The sequence below is a fragment of the Bombina bombina genome, chromosome 1 (assembly GCF_027579735.1).
Source record: "Bombina bombina isolate aBomBom1 chromosome 1, aBomBom1.pri, whole genome shotgun sequence".
Classification (NCBI taxonomy): domain Eukaryota; kingdom Metazoa; phylum Chordata; class Amphibia; order Anura; family Bombinatoridae; genus Bombina; species Bombina bombina.
In genome coordinates, this window is record NC_069499.1 from 513,574,511 (window position 1) to 513,589,427 (window position 14,917).

General features: G+C 40.1%; 1 pseudogene; it reads left to right on the forward strand.

The window, feature by feature from the left end:
- The window catches only part of LOC128659252 (E3 ubiquitin-protein ligase RNF169-like), a 55,887-nt pseudogene extending 41,788 nt beyond the window's left edge, over nt 1-14,099 (forward strand).
- Nucleotides 14,100-14,917: the final 818 nt, after the last annotated feature.

Genomic DNA, 14,917 nt, shown 5'->3' on the forward strand with positions numbered 1-14,917 from the left:
TTGTGGCTCTGCCGTTTGGCCTAGCTACAGCTCCAAGAATTTTTACAAAGGTTCTCGGTGCCCTTCTGTCTGTAATCAGAGAACAGGGTATTGTGGTATTTCCTTATTTGGACGATATCTTGGTACTTGCTCAGTCTTTACATTTAGCAGAATCTCATACGAATCGACTTGTGTTGTTTCTTCAAGATCATGGTTGGAGGATCAATTTACCAAAAAGTTCTTTGATTCCTCAGACAAGGGTAACCTTTCTGGGTTTCCAGATGGATTCAGTGTCCATGACTCTGTCTTTAACAGACAAGAGACGTCTAAAATTGATTGCAGCTTGTCGAAACCTTCAGTCACAATTATTCCCTTCGGTAGCCTTATGCATGGAAATTCTAGGTCTTATGACTGCTGCATCGGACGCGATCCCCTTTGCTCGTTTTCACATGGGACCTCTTCAGCTCTGTATGCTGAAGCAATGGTGCAAGGATTACACGAAGATATCTCAATTAATATCTTTAAAACCGATTGTTCGACACTCTCTAACATGGTGGACAGATCACCATCGTTTAATTCAGGGGGCTTCTTTTGTGCTTCCGACCTGGACTGTAATTTCAACAGATGCAAGTCTCACAGGTTGGGGAGCTGTGTGGGGATCTCTGACGGCACAAGGAGTTTGGGAATCTCAGGAGGTGAGATTACCGATCAATATTTTGGAACTCCGTGCAATTTTCAGAGCTCTTCAGTTTTGGCCTCTTCTGAAGAGAGAATCGTTCATTTGTTTTCAAACAGACAATGTCACAACTGTGGCATACATCAATCATCAAGGAGGGACTCACAGTCCTCTGGCTATGAAAGAAGTATCTCGAATTTTGGTTTGGGCGGAATCCAGCTCCTGTCTAATCTCTGCGGTTCATATTCCAGGTATAGACAATTGGGAAGCGGATTATCTCAGTCGCCAAACGTTGCATCCGGGCGAATGGTCTCTTCACCCAGAGGTATTTCTTCAGATTGTTCAAATGTGGGAACTTCCAGAAATAGATCTGATGGCGTCCCATCTAAACAAGAAACTTCCCAGGTATCTGTCCAGATCCCGGGATCCTCAGGCGGAGGCAGTGGATGCATTATCACTTCCTTGGAAGTATCATCCTGCCTATATCTTTCCGCCTCTAGTTCTTCTTCCAAGAGTAATCTCCAAGATTCTGAAGGAATGCTCGTTTGTTCTGCTGGTAGCTCCGGCATGGCCTCACAGGTTTTGGTATGCGGATCTTGTCCGGATGGCCTCTTGCCAACCGTGGACTCTTCCGTTAAGACCAGACCTTCTGTCACAAGGTCCTTTTTTCCATCAGGATCTGAAATCCTTAAATTTAAAGGTATGGAGATTGAACGCTTGATTCTTGGTCAAAGAGGTTTCTCTGACTCTGTGATTAATACTATGTTACAGGCTCGTAAATCTGTATCTCGAGAGATATATTATAGAGTCTGGAAGACTTATATTTCTTGGTGTCTTTCTCATAATTTTTCTTGGCATTCTTTTAGAATACCGAGAATTTTACAGTTTCTTCAGGATGGTTTAGATAAGGGTTTGTCCGCAAGTTCTTTGAAAGGACAAATCTCTGCTCTTTCTGTTCTTTTTCACAGAAAGATTGCTATTCTTCCTGATATTCATTGTTTTGTACAAGCTTTGGTTCGTATAAAACCTGTTATTAAGTCAATTTCTCCTCCTTGGAGTTTGAATTTGGTTTTGGGAGCTCTTCAAGCTCCTCCGTTTGAACCTATGCATTCATTGGACATTAAATTACTTTCTTGGAAAGTTTTGTTCCTTTTGGCCATCTCTTCTGCCAGAAGAGTTTCTGAATTATCTGCTCTTTCTTGTGAGTCTCCTTTTCTGATTTTTCATCAGGATAAGGCGGTGTTGCGAACTTCTTTTGAATTTTTACCTAAAGTTGTGAATTCCAACAACATTAGTAGAGAAATTGTGGTTCCTTCATTATGTCCTAGAATTCTAAGGAGAAATTGTTGCATTCTTTGGATGTTGTTAGAGCTTTGAAATATTATGTTGAAGCTACGAAATCTTTCCGTAAGACTTCTAGTTTATTTGTTATCTTTTCCGGTTCTAGAAAAGGCCAGAAAGCTTCTGCCATTTCTTTGGCATCTTGGTTGAAATCTTTAATTCATCTTGCCTATGTTGAGTCGGGTAAAACTCCGCCTCAAAGAATTACAGCTCATTCTACTAGGTCAGTTTCTACTTCCTGGGCGTTTAGGAATGAAGCTTCGGTTGACCAGATTTGCAAAGCAGCAACTTGGTTTTCTTTGCATACTTTTACTAAATTCTACCATTTTGATGTATTTTCTTCTTCTGAAGCAGTTTTTGGTAGAAAAGTACTTCAGGCAGCGGTTTCAGTTTGAATCTTCTGCTTATGTTTTTCGTTAAACTTTATTTTTGGGTGTGGATTATTTTCAGCAGGAATTGGCTGTCTTTATTTTTATCCCTCCCTCTCTAGTGACTCTTGTGTGGAAAGATCCACATCTTGGGTAGTCATTATCCCATACGTCACTAGCTCATGGACTCTTGCTAATTACATGAAAGAAAACATAATTTATGTAAGAACTTACCTGATAAATTCATTTCTTTCATATTAGCAAGAGTCCATGAGGCCCGCCCTTTTTTGTGGTGGTTATGATTTTTGTATAAAGCACAATTATTCCAATTCCTTATTTTATATGCTTTCGCACTTTTTTATCACCCCACTTCTTGGCTATTCGTTAAACTGAATTGTGGGTGTGGTGAGGGGTGTATTTATACGCATTTTGAGGTTTGGGAAACTTTGCCCCTCCTGGTAGGAATGTATATCCCATACGTCACTAGCTCATGGACTCTTGCTAATATGAAAGAAATGAATTTATCAGGTAAGTTCTTACATAAATTATGTTTTTTTCTGTTTTTCTGTGTTTTTGTCAATCAGTACTGGGCCCTGTTATTTTTAATATTTTTATTAATGACTTGAAGCATACATTACATAGCAACATATCTATTTTGTGCACACAATGCAGGGCAGCGGTTTCTAAGGCTAATAAGATACTAGCATGTATTAAAAGAGGCATTGATGCAAGGGAAGAAAGCTTAATTCTGTCACTATATAAATCCCTGCTAAGACCTCACCTTTAGTATGGAGTGCAGTTCTGGGGACCAATCTCAAAAAAAGACATTGCAGACTTCGAAAATGTTCAGAGAAGGGCCACAAAGCTAATAAGGGGAATGGAGAATTTAAGCTAAACTTGGTCTGTTTTCTCTCGAAAAATGTGGTAGGGAGGTGACATGATTACTTTATATAAATATATCCAAGGCCCATATACAGAGATGGCAAAGCTCTGTTTATTCCGAGAACATTTTTGTGACAAGAGGACACAATTTAAGACTGGAGTTAAGGAGATTTAATCTCCTGCAATAGAGAAAACATTTTTTTGCCATAAGAGCAATACATTTGTGAGACTCAATACCTGAGGAGGTAGTGAATACCTTAGATATATTTAAAAATGTTTTTCCCTAGAAACAGAATTCAGGGATATGATTGTTTGTGTTAAATGGGTCACCTTTATAATGGGATTAATTTAAGCTCAACTGAAGCTTTTTTGTAAGTATATTAAATTTGTATAGGTTGAACTCGATGCACTCCAGTTTTTTAACCTCATTTACTATGTTACAACGTTAGTATGTATATATGCATTGCAATCCGCATATTGCTGCACTCTAAGGTAAATGCTCTGTATTTTATATTTTAGTATGCATCTATCCTTACTTAGCATAGTATCAATTAATTAAAAATAGAAAAAAAAATTACTTGCTCTCAAAACCATTCTATTTAGAATTTTACAAAATGTTTAAAAAAACTAAACAAAAAACAGTGTGTCCATTAATTTGGAAACCTGCAATGTTTATTGAGCTCAGGGAAACAAGGATCTGTAATCACTAACATAAAATGCATAATTAAATGCTGCCAGTTTATTGTTGTTGGACGTCTTTAGAGTTGTCAGTACCCCCTAAAAAGACAAAGGACAAATAATTTGAAAAAGGAGGATTGCCTCTTTTAAATAAGGGAATTTACACCCCACCACATCACCTACATCCTTGGGGACAAGTGACATCTTATTTTAAAGAGGGATGAACCCCTATGTTTTCTAGTTTGCTTGTAAGTAGTACCTGAGAATTACATTTCGAGTTACTGTAGTTTTTCTGTAAATCTGACTCAACTAATACCTCCTCTATTGGCTTTACATTTATGGATTTTTAGAAGACTTTAAAAAAGGGAAATTATAATCGGTCCAAATAAATAACTGAATCATCCAAAAAAAACGATAAGGAAGAAAAAGTGTAAATCTTAAACCGCGGGAAGATAGTCTTCCCACACATGACAATTTCGCAAGATCCAGGATTGCTTAGAGGTTTAGAGAAAGGATACTCTATTAATGAGCTAGGGACTGAAGGAGGCTAGATTTAACAATTAAAATATATGTCAAATAGACATAGAAATCTCAATTACTGTAACAACACTTGTGAGAAGCAAATTTTTAATTAAATGTAATATCGGGAATATGAAAACCTTTCAAAAACCATTGTCAATAAGTGATGTCGCAAACCTAAAAATTTTGGTTCGCGAACGGCGAACGCGAACTTCCACAAAAGTTTGCGAACGGGCGAACCGCCATAGACTTCAATAGGCAGGCGAATTTTAAAACCCACAGGGACTCTTACTGGCCACAATAGTGATGGAAAAGTTGTTTCAAGGGGACTAACACCTGGACTGTGGCATGCCGGAGGGGGATCCATGGCAAAACTCCCATGGAAAATTTCATAGTTGATGCAGAGTCTGGTTTTAATCCATAAAGGGCATAAATCACCTAACATTCCTAAATTGTTTGGAATAATGTGCATTAAAACATCAGGTATGATGTTGTATCGATCAGGTAGTGTAAGGGTTACGCCCGCTTCACAGTGCGCAGTGTAGGTGATATACCTGCCCTGACCATGCTTTGCAGACCAGGTATCAGTGGCCAGATGGACCCTTGCCCCAACACTGTGTGCCAGACATGCCATTATAGCATACTTATATGGCTTTGGCGTTGCTTTTTGGTAATTAGAAGGCTGCTAAATGCCACTGCGCACCACACATGTTTTATGCCCAGCAGTGAAGGGGTTAGTTAGGGAGCATGTAGGCAGCTTGTAGAGTTAATTTTAGCTTAAGTGTAGTGTAGTAGACAACCCAAAGTATTGATCTAGGCCCATTTTGGTATATTTCATGCCACCATTTCACCGCCAAATGCGATCAAATAAAAAAAAATTGTTCACTTTTTCACAAACTTTAGGTTTCTTACAGAAATTATTTACAAACAACTTATGCAATTATGGCATAAATGGTTGTAAATGCTTCTCTGGGATCCCCTTTGTTCAGAAATAGCAGACTTATATGGCTTTGGCATTGCTTTTTGGTAATTAGAAGGCTGCTAAATGCCACTGCGCACTAGACGTGTTTTATGCCCAACAGTGAAGGGGTTAATTAGGGAGCATGTAGGGAGCTTGTAGAGTTAATTTTAGCTTAAGTGTAGTGTAGTAGACAACCCAAAGTATTGATCTAGGCCCATTTTGGTATATTTCATGCCACCATTTCGCCGCCCAATGCGATAAAAAAAAAAAATTGTTCACTTTTTCACAAATTTTAGGTTTCTCACAGAAATTATTTACAAACAACTTATGCAATTATGGCACAAATGGTTGTAAATGATTCTCTGGGATCCCCTTTGTTCAGAAATAGCAGACTTATATGGCTTTGGCGTTGCTTTTTGGTAATTAGAAGGCTGCTAAATGCCACTGCGCACCAGACGTGTTTTATGCCCAGCAGTGAAGGGGTTAATTAGGGAGCATGTAGGGAGCTTGTAGAGTTAATTTTAGCTTAAGTGTAGTGTAGTGTAGTAGACAACCCAAAGTATTGATCTAGGCCCATTTTGGTATATTTTATGCCACCATTTCACCGCCACATGCGATCAAATAAAAAAAAATTGTTCACTTTTTCACAAACTTTATGTTTCTCACAGAAATTATTTACAAACAACTTATGCAATTATGGCATAAATGGTTGTAAATGCTTCTCTGGGATCCCCTTTGTTCAGAAATAGCAGACTTATATGGCTTTGGCGTTGCTTTTTGGTAATTAGAAGGCTGCTAAATGCCACTGCGCACCACACGTGTTTTATGACCAGCAGTGAAGGGGTTAATTAGGGAGCATGTAGGGAGCTTGTAGAGTTAATTTTAGCTTAAGTGTAGTGTAGTAGATAACCCAAAGTACTGATTTAGGCCCATTTTGGTATATTTCATGCCACCATTTCACCGCCAAATGTGATCAAATTTAAAAAAAACTTTATTTTTTCCGCAATTTTAGGTTTCTCACTGAAATTATTTACAAACAGCTTGTGCAATTATGGCACAAATGGTTGTAAATGCTTCTCTGGGATCCCCTTTGTTCAGAAATAGCAGACATATATGACTTTGGCGTTGCTTTCTGGTAATTAGAAGGCCGCTAAATGCTGCTGCGCATCACACATGTATTATGGCTAGCAGTGAAGGGGTTAATTAGGTAGTTTGTAGGGAGCTTGCAGGGTTAATTTTAGCTTTAGTGTAGAGATCAGCCTCCCACCTGACACATCAGACCCCCTGATACCTCCCAAACAGCTTCCTTCCCTCCCCCACCCCACAATTGTCCCGCCATCTTAAGTACTGGCAGAAAGTCTGCCAGTACTAAAATAAAAGGTTTTTAAATTTTTTTTTTAGCATATTTACATATGCTGTGATGTAGCATCCCCCCTTAGCCCCCAACCTCCCTGATCCCCCCCAAAACAGCTCTCTAACCCTCCCCATCTGCCTTATTGGCAGCCATCTTGGGTACTGGCAGCTGTCTGCTATTATTTCACAGTCAAAAAAGTGTTTTTTTTTTTTTAAATGTACACTACTGTTACACCAGATATGAGTGGTGGCACTGGGCAAGTGGGCACAGTATACGCTGTGAGCCTGACACACGCTGGCAGGCAGGCAACTGCAATTAGATTACACAGGAAAAAAAAAAAGCAGACTGATGTTCTAGCCCTAAAAAGGGCTTTTTGGGGTGCTGTCCTTACAGCAGAGATCAGATGAGTCCTTCAGGACTGTAGTGGACACTGATTACACTAGCCTAGCTATCGATTTCCCTATTAAATCAGCAGCAGCTACACTGTCCCTCCTCTCACTAAGAATGCAGCTTCCGAATTAATCTAAAATGGATGCTGTCCAGGAGGTGGGAGGGTCTGGGAGGGAGGGTCTGCTGCTGATTGGCTGGAATGTGTCTTCTGACTGTGAGGTACAGGGTCAAAGTTTACTCAATGATGACGAATAGGGGACGGATCAAACATTGCATATGTTCGCCGTCCGCGGCGAACGCAAACATGCTATGTTCGCCGGGAACTATTCGCCGGCGAACTATTCGCGGCATCACTATTGTCAATTACTTTTCCCATCAGTGCTAATACAACCACTATTTAGGGATACCATATGCAATCCATCCCCAGGCCAAATTTAAAGTGAAAGTTAATCCTAGCGTTTCACAAACGCTAGGATTGACTTTCTAAAACAATAAAAGGGACTTTCATTCATGGAATATAAAATACTTCATGTAGAAAGCTCCTTTATTTGATTCAACCGATCAGCGATTTGAGCTGCTAACAAATGCCACGGCAAAAAAATTTTTTCCTAAGAGGTGACGTTTTTACCTCTTAGCCAATAGCAGTGCGGTAAATCCATCTCCCATGGGTGCCAAGCCAGATTTACCGCACTGCTTTTGGCTTAGAGGGGAAAACGTCACCTCTTAGCAAAAAAATGTTTTAGCCGTGGGCTTTGTTAGTAGCTCAAATCGCCGATCGGTTGAGACAAATAAAGGAGATTTCTACATGAAGGATCTTATACTTCATGAATGAAAGTCCCCTTTATTTGTTTCAATAGTCAATCCTAGCGTTTGTGAAATGCTAGGATTAACTTTCACTTTAATTTAGACAGGTGCATTAGTTTTGGTCGTAGCTTTGTCTAAAAATTGCAAAAATATGTGATTTTACGCTAGCTAAAAAATAGTAAACTCTTCAGAGGTTGTAGAAATCAATGTTTTTGTAAGGATAGTAAAGGGAATTTTATAAATCAACCTGTACCCCTTATATAACTGTCATAAAGGCAGAGGACTAGAAAAGGGAAAAAATACTAGCTTCCTTTTTATACAAAATGTTACAATTAGAGTATGTTTAAGAACTTACAAAAATGCTACATTTAAATACAATTGTAGAAATCAAAACAAAATTGGCAAATTTCAGGCAATTTGCTCATTATTATTATACATAAAGAGCCAGATTACGAATGGAGCGCAAAATATCTCTTACCCATGTGCGATATTTATGCTCCACTCATTAATACCAGCGCACGCAAATGTGTGCTGGTATTACAAGAAAAGCGCAATGTGAATGCAACCTCGCGTTCACATTGCATGGAAGCTTCGCGCTCATGAGAGAGCGCTTCCATAGGCTGCACTCGGAGCCTCGTTCTCTTGCCGTGAGACACGGCATGAGAACTAATGCAGTGAAGTCACACAGCAATGAGCAGCAAATTAAAATATGTATATGTATATATATATATATATATATATATATATATATATTTGTATAAGATTATATACATATAGATTTATGTGTTTAACACACAGTCTCCATAGACCACAGTCCGCCAACTTTAAGCCCAAAAACTGCTTTGTGCAGTTATTATTATATATATTTTTAAATGCTACATTTTTTTTTCTTATTATCAACACTACACTGAAATTTGGGGGCAATTGGGGGTTATGTTTCAGAGCGCTAACTGCTTCTGCGAGCTTGCGGTAGCAATAACCTGCCACTTGTAATGGTAATTTATTGTGTGCCGATAAACGGGCGAATTTGCCCGTTTACGGGCGCATGATAAATTAGTGCTCCACTTGTAATCTAGCCCATTATTTGTAAAGTGTCAACAAATTTCGTCCTGCTTCAAAAAGCTTACAATCTATATGTTGAAATGAGTTTAAAAGTTATAGGCATCTAATAAATATGATTTAACAAAGAATGCTTTTGAGAACTAAAGCAGTACTTCTTAAACTGGGTGTTGGGACTCCTGGGGGTTTCTTAAAATGTTTAGGGTGGCCTCCACAATATTTCACATTGTACTGTGCTTAGGGAGAAAGGAGAGCAGGAGGAGTCCCTGGTATAATGCTAGGCTAAGTTGCAATTACTAACCAAACAACAGGCATAAAGGAGTAGGAGATTGCTATTGACCTCCACTTGTTCTTCAAAGGTATTTTTTGTTTGGCTAAATGCCTTCAACTCTTCACACAACCTTGTTCATAAATGAGATTTATTTTTATTAATTTTTATGGGATGCCCAGGCTGTATGTATGTAAATGTTTGTGTGTGTGTGTGTGTGTATGTATGTGTGTGTGTGTATATATATATATATATATTTATGTGTGTGTTACTGAGTGTGTGTTGTGGTTGTGTATGTATATGTGTGTTTATATGTGTATGATTATGTGTGTGTTTGTGCGTTGTGAGTGTGTTTGAATGTGTGTATATGAATGTGTGTGGTTGATTATGAGTGACTAACTTTTTACGTATTTTGTGTAATGTGATGTAGGCACATAGCTAATTTTGTACCTCTTCAAATGTGTGCACAATTATTTTAGGGAACATTGTGTGCAGAGTACACACAGTGGGGCATATTTATCAAGCTCCGAATGGAGCTTGATGCCCCGTGTTTCTGGCGAGCCTGAGCAGTGGTCACAAAGACCGCTGCTCCATAACCTGTCCACCTGCTCTGAGCAGGCGGACAGATATCGCTGGAAATCAACCTGATCGAGTACGATCAGGTTGATTGAGACCCCCCTGCTGGCGGCCTATTAGCGGCGAGTCTGCAGGGGGCGGCGTTGTACCAGCAGCTCTTGTGAGCTGCTGGTGCAATGCTGAATACGGCGAGGGTATTGCTCGCCGTATTCAGCGAAGTCTGTCGGACCTGATCCACACTGTCGGATCAGGTCCAACAGACCTTGATAACTATGGGCCAGTGTGTGGGCATTGCACATGTGGTGGGAAAGTCTACATGGAGTTAGACAAGAGTCCACTAATAATCCCCTCACTTGTATGGTATATTGATAAATAAAAAAGTGAAAAAAGTTAAAGAAACTTTCAGCTAAAGTACTGTGCAGCTAACTTGTTGCTTTATTTTTAGCTTCTGCATATTTACTCACCTGTGCAGTTATAATTTTTGTATTTCCCACATTACATTACTGATATGTGTGTTTTCCTTTCTGATATAGTACAAATACTAATGCTTTAGGTTGTCATTTACTTTAATAGAATGTTACATTTGAACTGATTGCTGTATTGCTGGTGTTTATAATAATTTCCCCCTAGGGAATTATTATGACAACTAGGCTAAATTTCCCAATAAAAGCAGTAAAATGCCTAGTCATGTCCTTTGTAGTGTTTATCTAGGAATACTGCCAATACAGATTTTATAATTACTGCTTAAAACCAGACTGTTATTTAAAGATGTCAACACTGGTGAGATATTAACATTGCATGTTTCTCATATCTGACTCAGACATATTATTCCATGCATATTTCCACAAAGAAATGATATGAGAATGAAATTTGAGAGCAATAAATTATATTAAAACCTAATGTGGCAGACAAGGTTTTTTTGCTGTCAACGTTTCTACCAGACAAGTTTTTGTGGTGTAAGAGTGGACTGGAGTCCATAGCAAGTTAAAAACAATATGGAAGTTATGAGGGAAATGGAAAGTCCTGGAGGCAATGGGACCTTAATGCAATACAATAGTGTTACCAGGGAAAGTATCTTGTTAATCCCAGAAATGAAAGCCCTTTACAATTATGTATTCAGCATTGGCACTCTTATATCTCTTTAAACTTGTTGTTCTTTAACTACAGCTGTCAGCTGAATTTTTTTTTTCACAAGTGGCCACCAAATTTTAAGTAATCTTTATTTATGTTAGTTTTTTCTTATTTGCTTATTTATTTTGCAGTATATAACAAGCTAACTGGTTGAATGTAGTGGACAGTTATGGTTTTATCCATTGCTTATACAAATGTAAGATGTCCACACTCCTATTATTATGAAGAAGTAACCATTCAAAACTTTGGAACCTGCTAAATAAAAATGTAATACAGGGGGAACTTCCGGGCGACAGCCATGATTGGTCGCAAGACTGTTTCCTGCTAAAGGACCTAGCATAAATCTGCTCACAACCCATTCAGAAATGATCCATCAAGTATTTATTTACGCCTAATGATACACAGCAGAGGAAGCTTTTTCGAATTATAACATTATTTTAGGACTTGTTGTCGGATTCAGCCTACCAAAGCTTTATACAGGTTGCAGCCTATAATCCAACCCCCAGCAGGACACCTGTGTGCCTCTGTCGTTAATGAGCAGTAAAGTCCCGCAAGACACTGCCATCGCACCATAGGGAACCACTTACTTAGCGAAGCAGCTACACTGCCCAATGCAGGAAAGTACTGAATGTTTCAAATAGCGCAAAAGAAAGGGCGCAACCCATAGGCAGGCAGCGATCCACATAATACATGCCTTGGAACTTACAACCCATAAAGGAAAAAATGGATGGATGAAGGGGCAACAAACAGAATGCAGCTTCTATATCAAGTTTCGCCAATAAAGCCCCCCTTCCTGCCCGTCTCACTACCCCCAATGCGCTATCAAAGGACTGATAGCGCACCGACACGAGTTGAGGGTCTATGGTGTCATTAATTGAACTACCCTTTTGGTAGGAAAGGTTCTGAATGAGGCAAAACTTCCCCTCCTCTTTTTTGGGTACTACCTCAAGTGGGGACACTACTAGGTTTGTTAGTGGTGGGTAACAAAAGGGGCCTACCATCCGTCGTAGAGACAATTCCTTCTTAATTTTGCCTATGACTGCCTGGGAGTATTGATAAGCAGAAATCAGGTTCCGGTGTACCCGTGAACCCTTGATTTGTGCATATATTGGGATGATAAACCCATTGCTAAACTCTTCCCACAATAACCTGGCAGCCGCCTGATCTGGGTATGCCCATAACCATGGCTCAAGCTCGCGAGCCCTCACCGGGTACTCCGCTTTTTGCCATAGGGTTTGCCACATGTGTTCTTCTGACGGGGGGGTTATCCTTATTTTTTGGGCAATCGCATCCTGGATGTGTGCACACGCAGAACCTGCATGCATGTCTAAAATTACATGAGTTGCTCCGCCCTCTGTATGTTCCCGCTCTAACACTGGTCCTGCCTGTGCTGGAGCAGTGAGAGGGCTCATGACGCAGTGTGACTGGACCTGCGGGTGGCGGCATGTCCCGGGCCCGGAGACCGGGAGCACTGCGGACTGAGCTAGACAGCTTCAGTTCACGTGTGCCCTATAGATAACATTGTGCTCACTCCCGTGGAGTTATTTAGGAGTCGAATCAGCACTGATTGGCTAAAATGCAAGTTTGAAAAGGGACTGTCTGCAGAGGCATCAGAGATTAATGATGAAAAGGGACAAAAAGAGAGAGATTCTGATCTGAACCAAAAGCTTCAGCACGATGCAGAGGAGGGAAAAAGGATCATGGAAGAACCACTGGGAAGAGAAGGACTGATGACTCTGAAAAACAGCCATTTAGGGCACTCGCTGCATCTCTCTGATTCAGAGAATGAAGAACCATTGCTTGGTAGGATCTCTCATCGATCAGCTTTTGTTTTAAAAGGCAACTGTAACACTCTGACCTCTCTGGCCTGGAACATTGATTCCAAGATTGAAAGGAGTCAAAGCTGTAATGATACGTAGAATGAAAGTGGTTTACACAGCAAGAGGAGGACACCACTAGCTGAAAAAGCCAAGGTCCACACTGGAGGTTTTACATCCACTGGCATTCTTGGTGTACTGTTGTCTAAAGAGAACAGTCGTTCTTTCTCTGCTCCAGTGCTAACTTCTGAGAAGTGACTCTCTGTAAACTCTCTTACCTCCTTTACACCTCTACATAAGCCTGAAAGATCCATTAGTCCAGAGATTAATGAAAGCATTTCTGAAGAACTGAATCATTTCAAGCCAATCATCTGTTCTCCCTGCACCCCACCCAAAAGGCTTCCTGATGGTAGAGTTTTAAGTCCTGTTATCATAAAGTCGACTCCAAGAAACCTGAGGAAGAGCCTACAGAAGCCCACCACATATGAGGCAAGCCCAGTGATTTTAAAGAAATGGGAGCAAGTCTTCCAGGAGCGTCAGATGAAGAGGACTCTGTCCAAGGGTACATTGACAACATCAACTGGAGTTGAAGATGCTCACACCCAGAACAATAATTTACCTTCCAAAAAGGAGCTAAATCTCAACTTGATAGTAAGCAGTACCAATGTTATTGCGCATGGGGATCTTGAGTCTTCTTCCAGTAAGGAACTGGGTCTACAAACTAACAATGATAAAAACATGAATTTATCTGCCAGTGAATTCCTCAGTGATTCAAGTCATATGTCTGAGGACAGCACTACTAAAGAACATATGGATACTGGCAAAGCCACAGCCCAGCAGTTATCAAAAGTAAAGACACTACCTCCATGTAAGTGTTTGGGAGATGCCTCAATGAAGCCACCAGTGACTCAACCTCACAAAAAACATTCCCAGACAAAGACCATGCAAAATGGCATTGCTGGGGAAAATATTACTCTTGTGTTTCCTCAGCGTAGGGGCCAGAAGAGGAGATGCAAAACCAAGCACTTAGAAAAAAATGGTTCTCGTAAGAGATTAAAACTAAAGTGTGAGGACAGCTGCACACAGGGCTTTGAGCTGCTCTTGAGGGAGGCTGAGAAGAGGTTGCACCAAGAGGAGGAAGATAAAAGGTTTGCACTAAAACTTCAACAAATGTTTGACAAAGAAACACGGACGGTCAATCGATGTAAAGGGAGTAGAGATGAATACCCATTGCGCTCAAAAAGCACTGCAGGTGCAAACTAGCACTACTAGATAACTTTGCCTTTTTTTTTTTTTTTAAAACATAATTATCCAAATGATATAACTATTTTTATCACTTTTTTTTTTTCTTCCTTCTATAGACTTTAACAAAAATGGGTATTTTATTATCTAAATTTGTAGGTATCTGATGTGTACAGCATGAGCGCTTTAATATTAAACTGAATCACCAGTGATGCAGAGCTGCTGTTATATGGTATTGAAGACTGAACTGTAAGTATTGATCACTTTTTTTAAAATTGTGTGTGCTGATGCTTAACCCCTTGGCAGCCAAGGGTTTGAACATTTATCTATTTTAGCCACTTATAGCAAGGGCTGTGCACAATACTATGCAGTGTTTATGCATAATACTACCATGTGGTGGGGTGGGCAAACAGACTGATGCCTAGATTTAGAGTTCTGCGTTAGCCGTCAAAACCAGCGTTAAGGGGTCCTAATGCTGGTTTTGGCTGCCCGCTGGTATTTAGAGTCAGTCAGGAAAGGGTCTAACGCTCACTTTCCAGCCGTGACTTTTCCATACCGCAGATCCCTTTACGCCAATTGCGTATCCTATCTTTTCAATGGGATCTTCCTAACGCCGGTATTTAGAGTCTTGGCTGAAGTGAGCGTTAGAACTCTAACGACAAAACTCCAGCCGCAGAAAAAAGTCAGGAGTTAAGAGCTTTATGGGCTAACGCCGGTTTATAAAGCTCTTAACTACTGTGCTCTAAAGTACACTAACACCCATAAACTACCTATGTACCCCTAAACCGAGGTCCCCCCACATCGCTGCCACTATAATATTTTTTTTTAACCCCTAACCTGCCGACCGCACACTGCCGCCACCTACATTATCC